Below are 14,015 nucleotides of genomic sequence, written 5' to 3'. Positions count from 1 at the left end.
TCCCACACACAGTACCAGGTTCCACATTACTATTATGCACATACATCTCACTCTGTTACTGTACACACTCTGACCACAGCTTGACAAGTTGGGGTGTAAATGGGACATACGTGGCTTCTTAGTCACATAAGGTATTGGGGAGTTGGTAGTGTGCCAGCTTTGTTCTCATAGCTGTGTGTCAATCAGTTGTATTTCCTGTTTGCTGCCTATACGTCTGGGATCATCCCACTAATTTCCTAGGGAGACAGGTTGATAGGCAACAGATATGGGCCACTTTACTACACATTCTTGATGTATCTGTACAGTTGTGGGGTATGATTCTGTATGCAGACTACTACCACTGGCAGGATTTGAATCGTGGCTGTGTGTGCTAAAAAAACAACAGCTCACATCTCAGTTGCATGTGCTATTCAGTTTTTGCAGTCTGCATTTTTCCTGTTTACTATCTATGTATCTCTCAATTGTATTAAATGGTCTGTGGGAATTACACCTGTCATATACAGGCATTTCTACACATTCAATTTATGGTGCACAGTGTGGGTAACAGTGCTTAATACTACACTACTATTACATGATTGCATATCTACATTACAGTATGATACCAGGATATACATATGCAGTCCAGCAGTTAGTCCTGTTTTGTCAGGCTATTACACTTTTATTGACTTACAAACAATATGATACTCTTCCTGCCATATTCTCTAGTGTATGAAGTACTTGCCTTGAACAATACAGGTTTTATACAACCAATTAATTTACTACTACTTTTATTTTTATTTCCTATGACAGTAAATGCATGAGTATTACTGACCTGCCTCACGTTGTAACCTCACCAGGCGACTGATGTGGGCCTCCTGGTTCGCATCCCACTCCATTGCATCTGTGAGGGATATAAGAGGAATATTTAGCCATACCTATACATGATATATCTGAGCTGGCAATTATTACACACATACTGAGGTGATACTTACACACGACTGGAACATCCCCTGCCACTCTAGCCTCCTGGAGCCACTCCTCCAAGAGGTCCCCCTTACGCTGCTTCAGGTCGGCATAGTGCTGCCTGACCTGCTCTACAGTTCAGGGCATGCCAGTGACACTGGTGAGGTCACGGGCGAGATGGTCCCAGGCCTCTGCCTTATATTGGGAGCCCTGGTACTGGCCCTGCAGCAGTCTCTGAGCATGGTCTTTAACTAGGAGTCCTGCCATGACCTTGGACTCCTGGATGCACCAGAACTGCACCTGGAAGTGCACACCTTCTCCCCTTACTGCAATTGTGCCTGCAAGGGGAAGCTACAACCAGTTATGAGATGTATTCCCACCTCTTGGGTTTAAGTAGGACTGATTTCCTACACTTTTCCGTGATTGGCCAGTTTTGAAAAGGCTAGGCTATGGGCAAACCTGCTTAATGAAGGTTGGCATTGTTTAAAGGGGTATAACATTGGGCACATTGAGTTAGCTGGCCTACGCATTGCTTACACCTCCTAAGCTGGCCTGTGCAATGCTTAGCATTGCTTACATTAGTCATTGCATTATTTTTTCTTTTTGGCATTGATTTCTTATTCATTACATCTTGTATATCTGCCTGGTATCCATGATTAATGTGTATGTACACTCTATGGGGTCCTTGTGTTTTATTGGGAACTTCAACACTCTATTACAATTACACCTCACTTCTGGGCTTACTGCTGTACTCCAGTTCACATGTTTATGTTATCTAGTGGGTTATGGAACATATGACTGTATACTGATTCCTGTCACAGGTTCAGTATGGTTTTACTATGGTGAGGACTTGTTTGCTGATACCTCATTTCTCTGTACTTCGGTGATGGCTTGGTGGTTAACTACTGTGACTATGGTATACAGGGTCCTGGGTTCGAGACCTGCATAGTTGTTTATTATGTTGATGGCCAGAACAAGGGCCACTGGATACAGAGTGATTAAGGCACTTTTGAGTAGTTGTAAGTGAGTTTGCGTGACAGCAAGCACTGCTAACCTGCTGCTATATCTGCTTAGAGAGAGTTAGCTTTAAAATTGCTTAACCAGTGTAGGCATTGCTTACTGCTGCGCAAACGAGCATAAGCCCACTTACTAGTGCTAAAATATGCTTACTACTGCTTATTTGTGCTTAAACCTGCTTGCTAGTGCCTTATTCATTGTGACACTGACACCTCACATGTGCATTTACTACAGTATTCCAGTTCATGAAAATATGTTATTTAGTGGTTATGCATCATAAATATTAGTCATAATGTGCTTTGCCATGGAAAGTGGTATGTGTTGCAGTAGGACTCGAACCAGGAATGCCTGCACGTAAGGTAAATGCTCTGCCCACTACACTATTGTTATGCTGCTTCATTTCCATATATCTTCCTTGTTATCCTCTTCAGCCATTTAAGCTGTATTAACCATAGGTAAGCAATGGGCACACTCGTGCACCTATGGTGAGCTTTAATCAGATTTAAAAAAAAAAAAATTAGGGTTTCTTCATTTTATTTATGCATACTGTTGCTGTTGTACACAAGGGGGACTGTTGGTGGGGATATGCAGTCACCTGTGAGCAGTCTCGCTCATTTCTTTCCCCTTTCTGCTGTTCTTCATTGTGGAGGCATGTTTATTCTGAGAGCTCTGCTCTCAGACACACTCCCTGCACTCTTAAAAGCTCTGTGTAAGCATAGGAGCTCAGGCAGCACTCCTCATTATTATGCATGGCGCGCTGCCATCCTGCTCCTAAACGGCCACCTCCATGCAGGACTAAGCTAGTCCTGCATGGAGGAATAGTAAATCTGGGGGAGGGTCTTACTCATTTGCATACTCAACACATTGCATACAATTACTTAAGGTTATCACAGCCGAGAATAGATTTTAAAAAGAATGTGAAGTTATCACTGCAGCTTCTATAGTTTGAAAAGAGAAGCCTATTTCTTAGCACATGCACACACAGTCCTCAATACAGCCTGTGTTCCTCATGAATGCAGGCACAGAAGTATTAAGTTTAAGAGCCATCTTATTGTAGATATTTATAAGAATTAATTTTCACTGGTTTCACACAAAAGAGTGACATTTTGTATAAATGGACCATCAGGTTTGAGAAGCAATTACTACAAAACACATAGCAATCAATTAAACATGACTGTCACTTGCACTTGTTCAAGCTTCATCAAACTCATCAATAAAGTGATAAAAGTCAACAGTGGCAATTAACCAGCATAACACGATCATTCTTCTGTAAATGTCTGCCTTCAAGGTTCCATGGTCTGCAGCAAACTTCCGTAACACTCCATAGTTCTTAACTGTAAAAAAGGGGCTGAAATCTCGGAGTGTGCCTCTCTGGCTCTCAGTAGTACGTTATAGTAGGCAGTTTTGATAGTGATGGGATTATTTCTTAAAAGGTTTATTGTGTGTTCAATATAAAAAGATAAGAGAAGCAGTCACTGTTAGTTTTTTAATGAGATTTATGAGCGTTATTTAAAACTTCAAAACTTCCATATTGCTCTGAGATGTTATTGATTTTAATACTTTCTGTCTGATTTTTAAATCTCCTTTCTATGTACTAAAACTGTTTACTGTGGTTTTAGCGGCCATTACAATATCAAATTGCTAAATTATGTAACCAGAAGGTTGCAAGATGAGAATGCTGATGACTACTTCTTCGGACACCCAGACTTACCTCCTCCCCTTCTGAACCTGTGTTAGCACTTCTTGCATTCACGCAGGTAAGGACATCCGATGCTTGACACTGTTCGAATAAGTGGGCATCAGCATTCTGAAACCATACTAAACATTAAAACACTATTGTGTGTGTGTGTGTGTGTGTGTGTGTGTGTGTGTGTGTGTGTGTGTGTGTGTGTGTGTGTGTGTGTGTGTGTGCATGCGTGTGTGTGCATGTGTGTGTGTGCATGTGTGTCTGTGTGTGTGTGCATGCGTGTGTGTGCGTGCACTTGTGTGTGTGCGCGTGTGTGTGTGTGTGCGCCTGTGTGTGTGTCTGTGTGTGTGTGTGTGTGTGTGTGTGTGTGTGTGTGTGTGTGTGTGTGTGTGTGTGTGTGTGTGTGTGTGCGCGCGTGCATGTGTGTGTGTGCGTGTGTGTGTGTGTAGACACACATATACAGTGATATATCTATATCTGTCTATCAATCTGTATATCTGTCTATATAGGTACACCTTCAACTAAAAGATTCATCGATTAGATTGAAAAGATTTAGATATGAGAATATTCAGCTCTATTAGAATGCTAAAGAAAATCATAAGGAATAATGTTTTTGCAATAGTATGACTATGAAAGACTATGTAATGGATTGGTTCATCTTTTTCTTATTGTGTTACATTAATTTAAGAAAAGATATAACAGATCATTTGCTTGATGTCTCACCAGTGAAGCTCTACCTGTATTATTTAATTTCTTAAAGAATGTCAGCTGGGATTTATACACATCAGTATCAAGGAGCAAAATGATTTGCTCTGTGTAGAATACAACATTGCAGTGCAGAGTAGACATGCATAACTAAGCAAGGACTGTCCATGTGAGTAGACAGAAAGCTGAACCAATATAAGGTAGTCAGTCCATAAAACAAACATTGTAAGTGAAACAGATTGATGTAGTTGGGAATATATGTGAACAACAGCAAGGAAGTGCTCTTCAAAATCATTGTGAGAAAGTCGCAAGAACATGTGAAACTTACAGCAGGCAGCATGACGTACCACCAGTAGAGGAGGCAGCTGCTGCTTTGCAGTGCAAAGAATATGTGAAAGACCTGTCAAGTTCTCAGCAAGCTGAACACCTTAGTGAGTCCATGACAGCAATGAAAAGCAGTATGTGTAAACAGAAAAAATAGTTTAATAAGCAAAGGAGCACACAGCAAGAAAACAGTAATAAAATGGGGAAGAGACATATTCTTATGTGGGACCTGCCCCTGTTTTAGTAAATGGAGAGAGAGAAACAGGATGAGTGGTGGGTTGCAAGGTATGAAGGGGAAGTTAAAAAGGGGGAAGGTATGCAGAAAGGGAACGCAAGCACACAGTACAGGCAATCACGGGGACTGCATGTACAAGGTGGAGGGACAAAAGATGCAAAAAAAATCGACAAATAGGGATAGACAAGTGGCTGATGCTGTGATGGGATGCAGTTAGAATGCTGGTTGCTGCTTTACTGGGATTAAATAGATGATGGTCCTAAGTATGAGTGGTTTATAACTTGTGCCACAGCTGCCTCTAGTGCCCGGTGGCAGTGGCTGGGTCATGCAAATCTGATAATTGCTGAAGGAAGGGTTGATGCAAGGTAACTCTGTTTGCCATCAATGGGTCTACCATCATCCCCCACTAAATTCTATGCCTCTGGCTGAGCTAGGAAAGATACTTAGGTTGGGCCTACTGCATAGGATGGGCCAGATTCCTCCCATGATGAGGCACTACTACCCATCACATCTGCCTTAGCTACAGCCTTCATTGGGGCAGCAGCTTGCAGCAGCTGATGAGGCTACAGCATTGGGTGTGCCATTGCCATTTGCAAAATGGAAATATGAAGGGCACCGATACTGAGGAAAACTTATAAGCTGGAATGCCATACATAATACAGTCATGGAAATATGAAGTGCATAACTCTAATGTGCCATTAGCTTCTGATGTTTCCTGTGGCAACCAGTAACATCGTTCCCTCCCCCACCCCACCACCATGCAGAAAGACAAAATATATAAGCCCATCATCACATATTATTTACAGCTGGACTGAGGTGCAGATTATAGTGAAAATCTACAGCTCCATATACAGTATATATATATATATATATATATATATATATATATATATATATTAATTAATTAATTAATTAATTAATTTATTTTTATTTTATTTTATATTTGTTAACCGGGATGGTCTGACTGGAGGCCCGGGGAGAAAAGCTCCACTTAATTAAAAACAGCAAATAACAACAATAATGATATTATACATAGTGTAAAAAACATTGTTATACTAGTAGTATCTAGTGAGAGAAGATAACAGTAAAGACAATTCCAGTCAGCAATATTTACATATGTACATTCTGAGATTACAAGTTCCTGTTTGTCAAGGGATACCACTTATAACAACCATGCTTACTGAGGGCATGAACTATGAGAAAAAAAGAGAAAGTGTGGAGGTAACAGATTTTAAGGCCTATGTGACACATGGACAGAGCCAAGAAAGTATAAGATGGGCCTTAAGGGAGTTTTTGAATTGTGTGGTATTTGATGCAGAAGTCACGGATGGAGGGAGATTATTCCAAGTTTTTGCTGTACTGTGTGAAAATAGAGTTTTGCCTGCTGTGTTGTTCGCTAAGGTTTTATATATATATATATATATATATATATATATATATATATATATATATATATATATATATATATATATATATATATATATATATATATACTGCATGTATAGCTAGGCATAGATATACACACACACACACACACACACACACACACACACACACACATATATATATATATATATATATATACACACACACACACACAATCAGGCAGAATCTTAAGATGGCTCCCACAGCCCCAGTCAAATACTATTCTACAATGTCACTGTACAATGATGCAGGAGACAGATAGAATGACCACATGTAGGACCACAAGCTACACTATCACATGGAGGTACAATACAGAAGACAAAGTTACACTAACACTGGTATATATAGTAATAAAAGCATCTAAAATGGTCAACACTATCACTGTGGGATAGCACCATCTGCCTATACCATAAAACAATACAGTGCCACAATGCACACTGCTGCCAACATCAGCACACCCAACAGATAGTAACTCAGAACAGTCAACCTATTATAATCTGGAATCTATCTGAGGAAAGAAAATCCAATTAGGAACAGAATTATGAAAGACAGAGTAAAGTTTATTAAGATAACAACATTAGGATTTGCAGAAACTGAAAACAGTTTCTATACCATTTGGAGTATCTAAACCTTAGCTTTGCTTCCCATGTCTGGCAATCTTCAGGGAGGTTGTGATAGAGGTCCTCAAACCACCAGTTGCAGTCACCCTTGTCAGCTTGTCCGACCTTATGGAATGTTTTCATGTGTGCTGTCATCCTGCTGTACATATAAAACAGCATGGTTTTGCCCTCTTTATGAAACAAGTTAGGCACTGACTGAGGAGTACCAGCATCTGTAACCATCATCACACGACTACATCCCATTCAAAATGTCAGCCCAAGAATCATGATCCACACAGTTGAATTGCTACTGTCCCTACTACATAGACAAAATGAAAATAACAAACATTTCAAAATTAAATTGAAACAACACTTACTAGATGCATGTCTCTGCTCGTGCTCCATACCAGGCTAACCTTTTGCTGTCTTCAACTTTCTAGTCAGCTTTTTCTCCCTCTCCTTATTCACCTGGTATTTTATAAATCAATAAAACTTAACTTAAAGCAGGCCATCATCCATTCTATGTTTTCTTTCCCTCCTCACTCAAAATGCTTCCTGCCTGCTTTATTCCACTTCCCCCTTTCATTCTCTTCAACTCTATATTTCACTGTCTATTCTTTCCTTAATTTTTCTCACTTGCCTTTCCTTCCTTTCTCAGTCCCAAATCCACTAAATCTAACTACTCTAAACTTAAGACTCTGCCCTTCTTACTTACTCTCTTCACAATCTACCCGGCTATTACCTGAGCACTCTGCTCTACTACCCCTGTTTATGTCCATTACTACACTGTAAATAATATCCTTATTGTGCGCTGATACTGCTATGCAACTGTATATGAATTTGACTGATTTTTAAAACTAATCTCCTCTGAATCTGCTTTTTATAGGTAATTGTGAAAATTATCAATGCGATTTTTAAATCTGTGTGGCTTATCTTTTACTTCTGCTATTATTTGTTAGTAAGCTTACACTATATTATGCTAGCCTACTAGGAACATTACTGTAATGTTTGTGTTTATCCTAATAATATATGGAAGTAGTTCACTTTTACTGACACAGTCGGACTATCTTGGTGCACAAATGTAAATAAATAAATACATTTTAGCAAAACATTTTAGAACAATACACAACCTGTCTGCTCAACCAGATGTGCATGGCATGTCAAGTGATACACTGCAGGATGTTTGCACCTTATGTCACTGCTACATTTTTGTAAAACATAGGGATTCATAGACATTAGAGGAATATATGCTCATTAAAATATATATGGGGAAAGCTTGTATATGTTGATGTCATTCACAATACAGGAGATCCTACATCTGTCTTGCTAAAATGAGCAGCAAAGAAGATTCAGCAGAAGAAACATTACAGCAGTGTGAAGCAGTTTCTGACACCAGCGAAGCAGGATATAAGACAGAACCCAGACGAGGCATTTTGTGGTTTTCAGTAGTGCGGTTAAGGAGTATTAGGACAGTGTCATAAACATGAGAATACCAGGATATGAATACCATTGAGTAATTTACATGTAGGTATAGGAACACCACTTTTCAGTATTAAGCTCAACTGCAATCTACACTCCCAGCTATTTGATGTATGGGTTATGCATCTGTACATGTAGCTATATAACAGGAATGGCAGCCTGACCATTACCCACTCCAGTTTAAGTTCTTTAAGTTATTTGGGTTACTAATACTATGACCCATTCCTAAGTCAGGATAAAATTAGTGTTGTTTCAATCTTTGTTGTTAGCCAAAAGTGCTATTTGTGGCACCCACAACATGCTAAGAATTAACTCCTTCTGTAATTCATACAGAGTAACATGTACTGGTAGCATATCTAAGTATGACTGTAAATTCTTTTTTATTAGGCCTGTTGCTCCTACTACTATTAGAGCCATCTGGGTATTTTTCTTCCACATTTCTCTTATTCCTGCCTGAAAATCATGGTATTTTATGACTTTGTGTCACTGTTTACATAAGATATTATAATCACTGGGTGTAGCAACTTCATTGACTAATGCTACTTTTGATTTTTTCATGGACTACTGCACCTGTTTTTTTTGTATCTAGTTTTTGAACTGTTGGTAATGGGCAATTTCATGTGATATAGACTTCATCATTCTCTATAATGTTTTGTGGTTCATGTTTCCAATACTTCTCAGCTACTTCTACATTGCAGTGTTTGCACAATCCCCATTGCAAAACTCTTGTCTCATTATTGTGCCTTTCAGTATCCAGGCCGTCTGCTGTGAGTGCATCACACCCAGCAACAAAATGTGCAACTGTTTCTATTATATTTTACCGAACCTTACTTTTGCCTGTTTTTTCCCCAAATTCAATGGGCATTGTAAACCAATGTGTCCAAAATCTACTAAACTGGGCCACCATTATTAGCCTTTCATCCTTTGGTTTCAGTGCACATCTCTTTAACCATTCCTGCATAAACTTTTGTTCAACATGAAGTTGTTCCAGTAGATCTCTGTACTTGCCACTATATTCATGGATTTTCCAGTTTTCTTTCCTTCTCATCTGATCCCTTTCTTCATATTTTTCTTTTGTTTTTAGGCACATTCAGTTGCCATCTAATTTTCTTTTCTTCTGGTTTGATTTTCTTTCCTGCTTCACACCAAAACACTTCTGTTAAAATAAGCAGGGATGTCACCTTAGAGTTATTGTCATCCTGTTTTAAAACTTTCACTATGTTTGAATCTGGTGAGGTCAGCAGATACGTATGCAGTTGCATGATTTCAACTCTATACATGTAATCAATTTCGAGGAGTTCCATACCTCCTTCAGAGCTGGGAATATATAAACTTGGGATCCCTGTGATCCTTGTCATCTGTGCAAATGACAGCAGTGACCCCTTACCATCCTCCCTCCCTCCTGCGTGGTGAATGCACAGATGTCTGTTGCACAGCACGATCCTACAAAGCATTGCCCTGCACTTCCTATACACCAATTTGCATATATCATATTATAGCAATAACCAACATCTGGGTATGGGTAATACTGGATTTACCCATAGTTGGTGTGGTTTGGTCATGAGGGTGAAGCCCAAGTGACCAAACAAAGACAACCATGGGTAAATCCAGCATTGCCCACACCCAGACGTGGGTTATTGCTATTATACAATGACATTATTTAAGAAAAAAATACTTACTTTTCTTAAATAATGTCCTTGTATAATGGTTCCATGCTGTCCATCTGCAGCTCATAGAGATCCTGTTGTGTTTTTTGATGTACTGCGCATGTGTATGGGACTTGTGTCCCCATGCATACCCAGTACATCAGTGCTTTGGAAAGTAAGCAACGGAGAAAAGAAGATCTCCGTTACTCCGTTTTTCTTTCTTTCTTTTTTTTATTAAAAAAACTAGTTTGGGGCAATTTAGGGGTAGGACAGCCTCAGTCCTGACTCTACACATATGAGAAAAACAGCTTGAAGAAAATACAAGGGAAATCAGGTACGTGTATTTAATTTTATATAAAGTACCTGATTTTCCTTGTATTTTCTTCAGGCTGTCTTTCTCTTATGTGCAGAGTTGGGACTACAGCTTTATTTATTTTTTTTAATAGAAAAAATTGAAACTTGGACAATATACCAACAGAAAAAAAGTCCGGGTGACCGGACCTTTTCCATTGGTATATTGTTGGAATTACAACAGGCACACTGGTCAAGCTGGACAATCAGCTTGCACGTTTTGAAATACTAATGGCCAGTCTGTGACACATCACTGTGACTCTGAACTTGTCAGGGCCCATAGAGATCAAATAGACATTAAGTCACCAAAAGACAATCAATAAAGGGCAGAGTGAGACATATATTACATGCAAACACAAATTGCTCTTAACTAGGCACTTATAATAAAAAATAAAACAGTAAGTGCTTTCATCTCTCAGATGTAACCAGTCAAAAGTTCATCAGACTGTTAATTTTCCAAAAAAAAAAAAAAAAACATGATCCATTTAAATACACATCAGCTCGGGTCTATATTATAACATCGAAGTCTTACAACTTCGAATGTTATAATATCGAACCCAGTAGAGCAAACGCTGGAAATAGCAAAGCAGCAGAACACCGAATACTTTCCTAGGGAAAGTATTCTGTGGGCTGTTTCTGCAGCTTCGCTATTTACTTGACTGTGGAGTGAAGGTTACGAACCGGGTTAAGGTAAGTGTGCGAACGAAGGTGAGTGTGTGATTGGGCACGGGTAAGGTGAGTTAGGGTTAGGGCATGGGTCAGGTAAGTGTGCGATTGTGTGGACGTGAGGGTTATGGTGGGGTAGATGAGTTAGGGTTAGGGAGCGGGTAATGTGAGTGTGCGATAGTGACGGACCTTAGGGTTAGGGTTGGGTTAAGGTAAGTGGATAGCTAGTGGTGTATGTATGGTTTAGTGTAGGGTTTTGTGAAGTGTGTGCGTGTGGATTATTTATTTTGGTGTGCTTGTGTTGTGTGTATGTTTGTTGGAACAGCAAATTTTTTTCCCTGGGAATAAATTCGCTATTCTGACTGTTTGGTTTTCTGGTGTTTCACTCTACTGGGTTTGATATTATAACATTCGAAGTTGTAAGACTTTGATGTTATATAGACCCCATCAACTCATGTCATTAAGAAACAGCAATAGAGTCTCATTCGATCAAACATAATTTAAGAAATTCATGCATATTAGTGTTTTAAGCCTTTTTGTTTTAAAATGCATTTAAAATTTAGTATATCATTCATACCAGTTTCCTCTATTGCACATAAAATAATTTGACACCTAAATTCCCTAACTTCAAGTTTATTTTCTTGATTTATCAACACATGCACTATTTCTAACTTAGAATACACTGTAGTGTTTCTATATAATGCAAAAATATTGCACATGTTTATAAATTCTGCCCCTAAGTGTTCTTGTTGTTTTGCCAATATTAATGTTTACATTCACTGCTTAAAACAATTTCAACAATATAATTTAGATTGCAATTAAATAATCAGGAGAGGCCAATCATTTTTGCAGTAAGGAAACAAAACAAAACAATTGAGACCTGGTGCATTATATCTACAGTGATGCACAATGTTCAAATTAATATGTCCCGGTTTTGTACCGGATTTCATTATTATGCCGTTTCTTTTCTAGAATATATTCACGGTACATTAGCTGGTTATGACATCAAACTGATTATACACAACAATTACAGAATTATAGCCTTTCATGACATTTTTGCAAAAAAGCTGGAAAATACACTTAGGTTCTTCTTTAAGGAAGGGAGGAGTTTAAACAATGTTCTTGAAAAGAAAAAAGTTCAGGATTTTTTTTTTCGTTATCCATTACCAATATGTATATTTTTTAATTTATGGATGATCGAATCAGATTTTATTGGTTCATTTTCTAATTTTGCACACATAATTTGATGTGTATTAAAACTGATTACATGTTTTTGAAAACCAGCAATCTGATGGAGTTATGACTAGTTACATCCAAGAAACAAAAGCACTAACTATTATAGTGATATACACATTACCACTTTGCCTACACTACTGTATTATTATGTGCACAATGACATCTGGTGTTGGGGTTGCTGAGGCCATGGGTTGCTGTCTCCTCTCATCACTATCTTTGTTGTCAATTATGTGCTGGTCAAGATTGCTCATATCCTGCTGCTGTGAGTCTGGGGCATCCCATTGATACTGCCTGGGCTTCCTGCTTCCTGTTGATAATATTATGAAGCATGTAGGGCATTATAGACAGCTGACAGGCTGCGGAAAGATCATACTAGAGTTCACTCAGTCATATCGATGCTATAAATTGAGATTTCAGCATGCCATACTGACACTGTGTAATATTTCTCGTTAGGGAATGTGGACAGTGTTATACTGCTATTCAGCCATGGTTTAGCATGGGTGTTATCAAGCTGGGCTCTAGTGGGTAAATTGTATCACTAGCAAAATGGATGGGACAAAAGGGATGCATGACAGATACAGTCAGTCGATGAAACAGTTCCCTCACAGCATAAACCATTGGTTGCCACAATCAGCTGTGTGCAATGGTCATAGAAGTCTCTAAGATCAACAGAAGCTAGCCTGAACACCTGGAAGTTGATTGGAGAGAAAGCACAGGAGTTCAAAAAATTACTCAGGGCCTGTTGCTCATGGCAGCCTGGACATAAAGGGGACATTCACAGCTATGTGCAGTACATAGGTGTCAAACTCCTATCACATTGTATGAAAGTTCTGGTGAGGATGAGTGATAAACAAATAAGCAGAGTAGTATAAGATAAGATAGGTGATGAGCAGTTTGGATTCAGATCAGGATGCAGTACAATTGAGCCAATGTTTGCAGTGAGACAGATAGTTGAAAAGAAGCTAAAGATGAGGAAGGAGTCCAACTGGCATTCCCAGACTTTAAGAAAGCATATCTCAAGGTCCCAAGAAAGCTGATTTGGGCAGTCCTTTGGTGGGCGAGAGTCCTAGAGACATTGGTAGACTTAGTGCTGGCTATATGAACCTTGACTTTAGATGATTGTCACTGTTGAAGTGACACCTCAACACTATGTGTGAAATTGGGTAAAGGGATTGTGGATGGATGGATGCATGGATAGATGGATGGATATACAAGGACCCAAGGACTCACTTATGAACAATGTGCAGCCTAAGAGAGTGGTTCCCAGTGGGAGTGGGTTTACATCAGGGTTCAGCCCACTGCTGTTCATAGTGTTGATGGACTACACTGGCAAACAGGTCAGAGAGAGATAGATCAACAAAGTTGCTGTATGCAGATGATGTAGCATTACAGGCAGACTCTGAGCAAGAATTCAGCAAAGGATAGGGGAAGTGAATGCAAAACTGAAGGCACATGAGATGAAACTGAGTGCAGATAATTCAGCTATAATGGCAGAAAATGGGGGAAATTAGAAGAAGCTGAAAAATAAGATAGAATGGGAACTAGTGGGGCAGCTTAACTGCTTCAAGTATCTGGGAGGTATGGATGAAGAGAAGGAAAGTCCATATGAGGAGGTCAAAACTGGAATAAGAAGGGCTGTAGTTAATAGGCACAGAGTGTCAGGGGTAATATATGACAGAAGTATGCCAAAGAAGCTGAAAAGT

This window comes from Protopterus annectens, chromosome 12.part0 (genome assembly GCF_019279795.1).
Source record: "Protopterus annectens isolate FY-2018-M chromosome 12.part0, PAN1.0, whole genome shotgun sequence".
NCBI classification, from domain to species: domain Eukaryota; kingdom Metazoa; phylum Chordata; order Ceratodontiformes; family Protopteridae; genus Protopterus; species Protopterus annectens.
The sequence above is the reverse complement of the archived record's forward strand: the minus strand, read 5'-3'. Positions refer to the sequence as shown.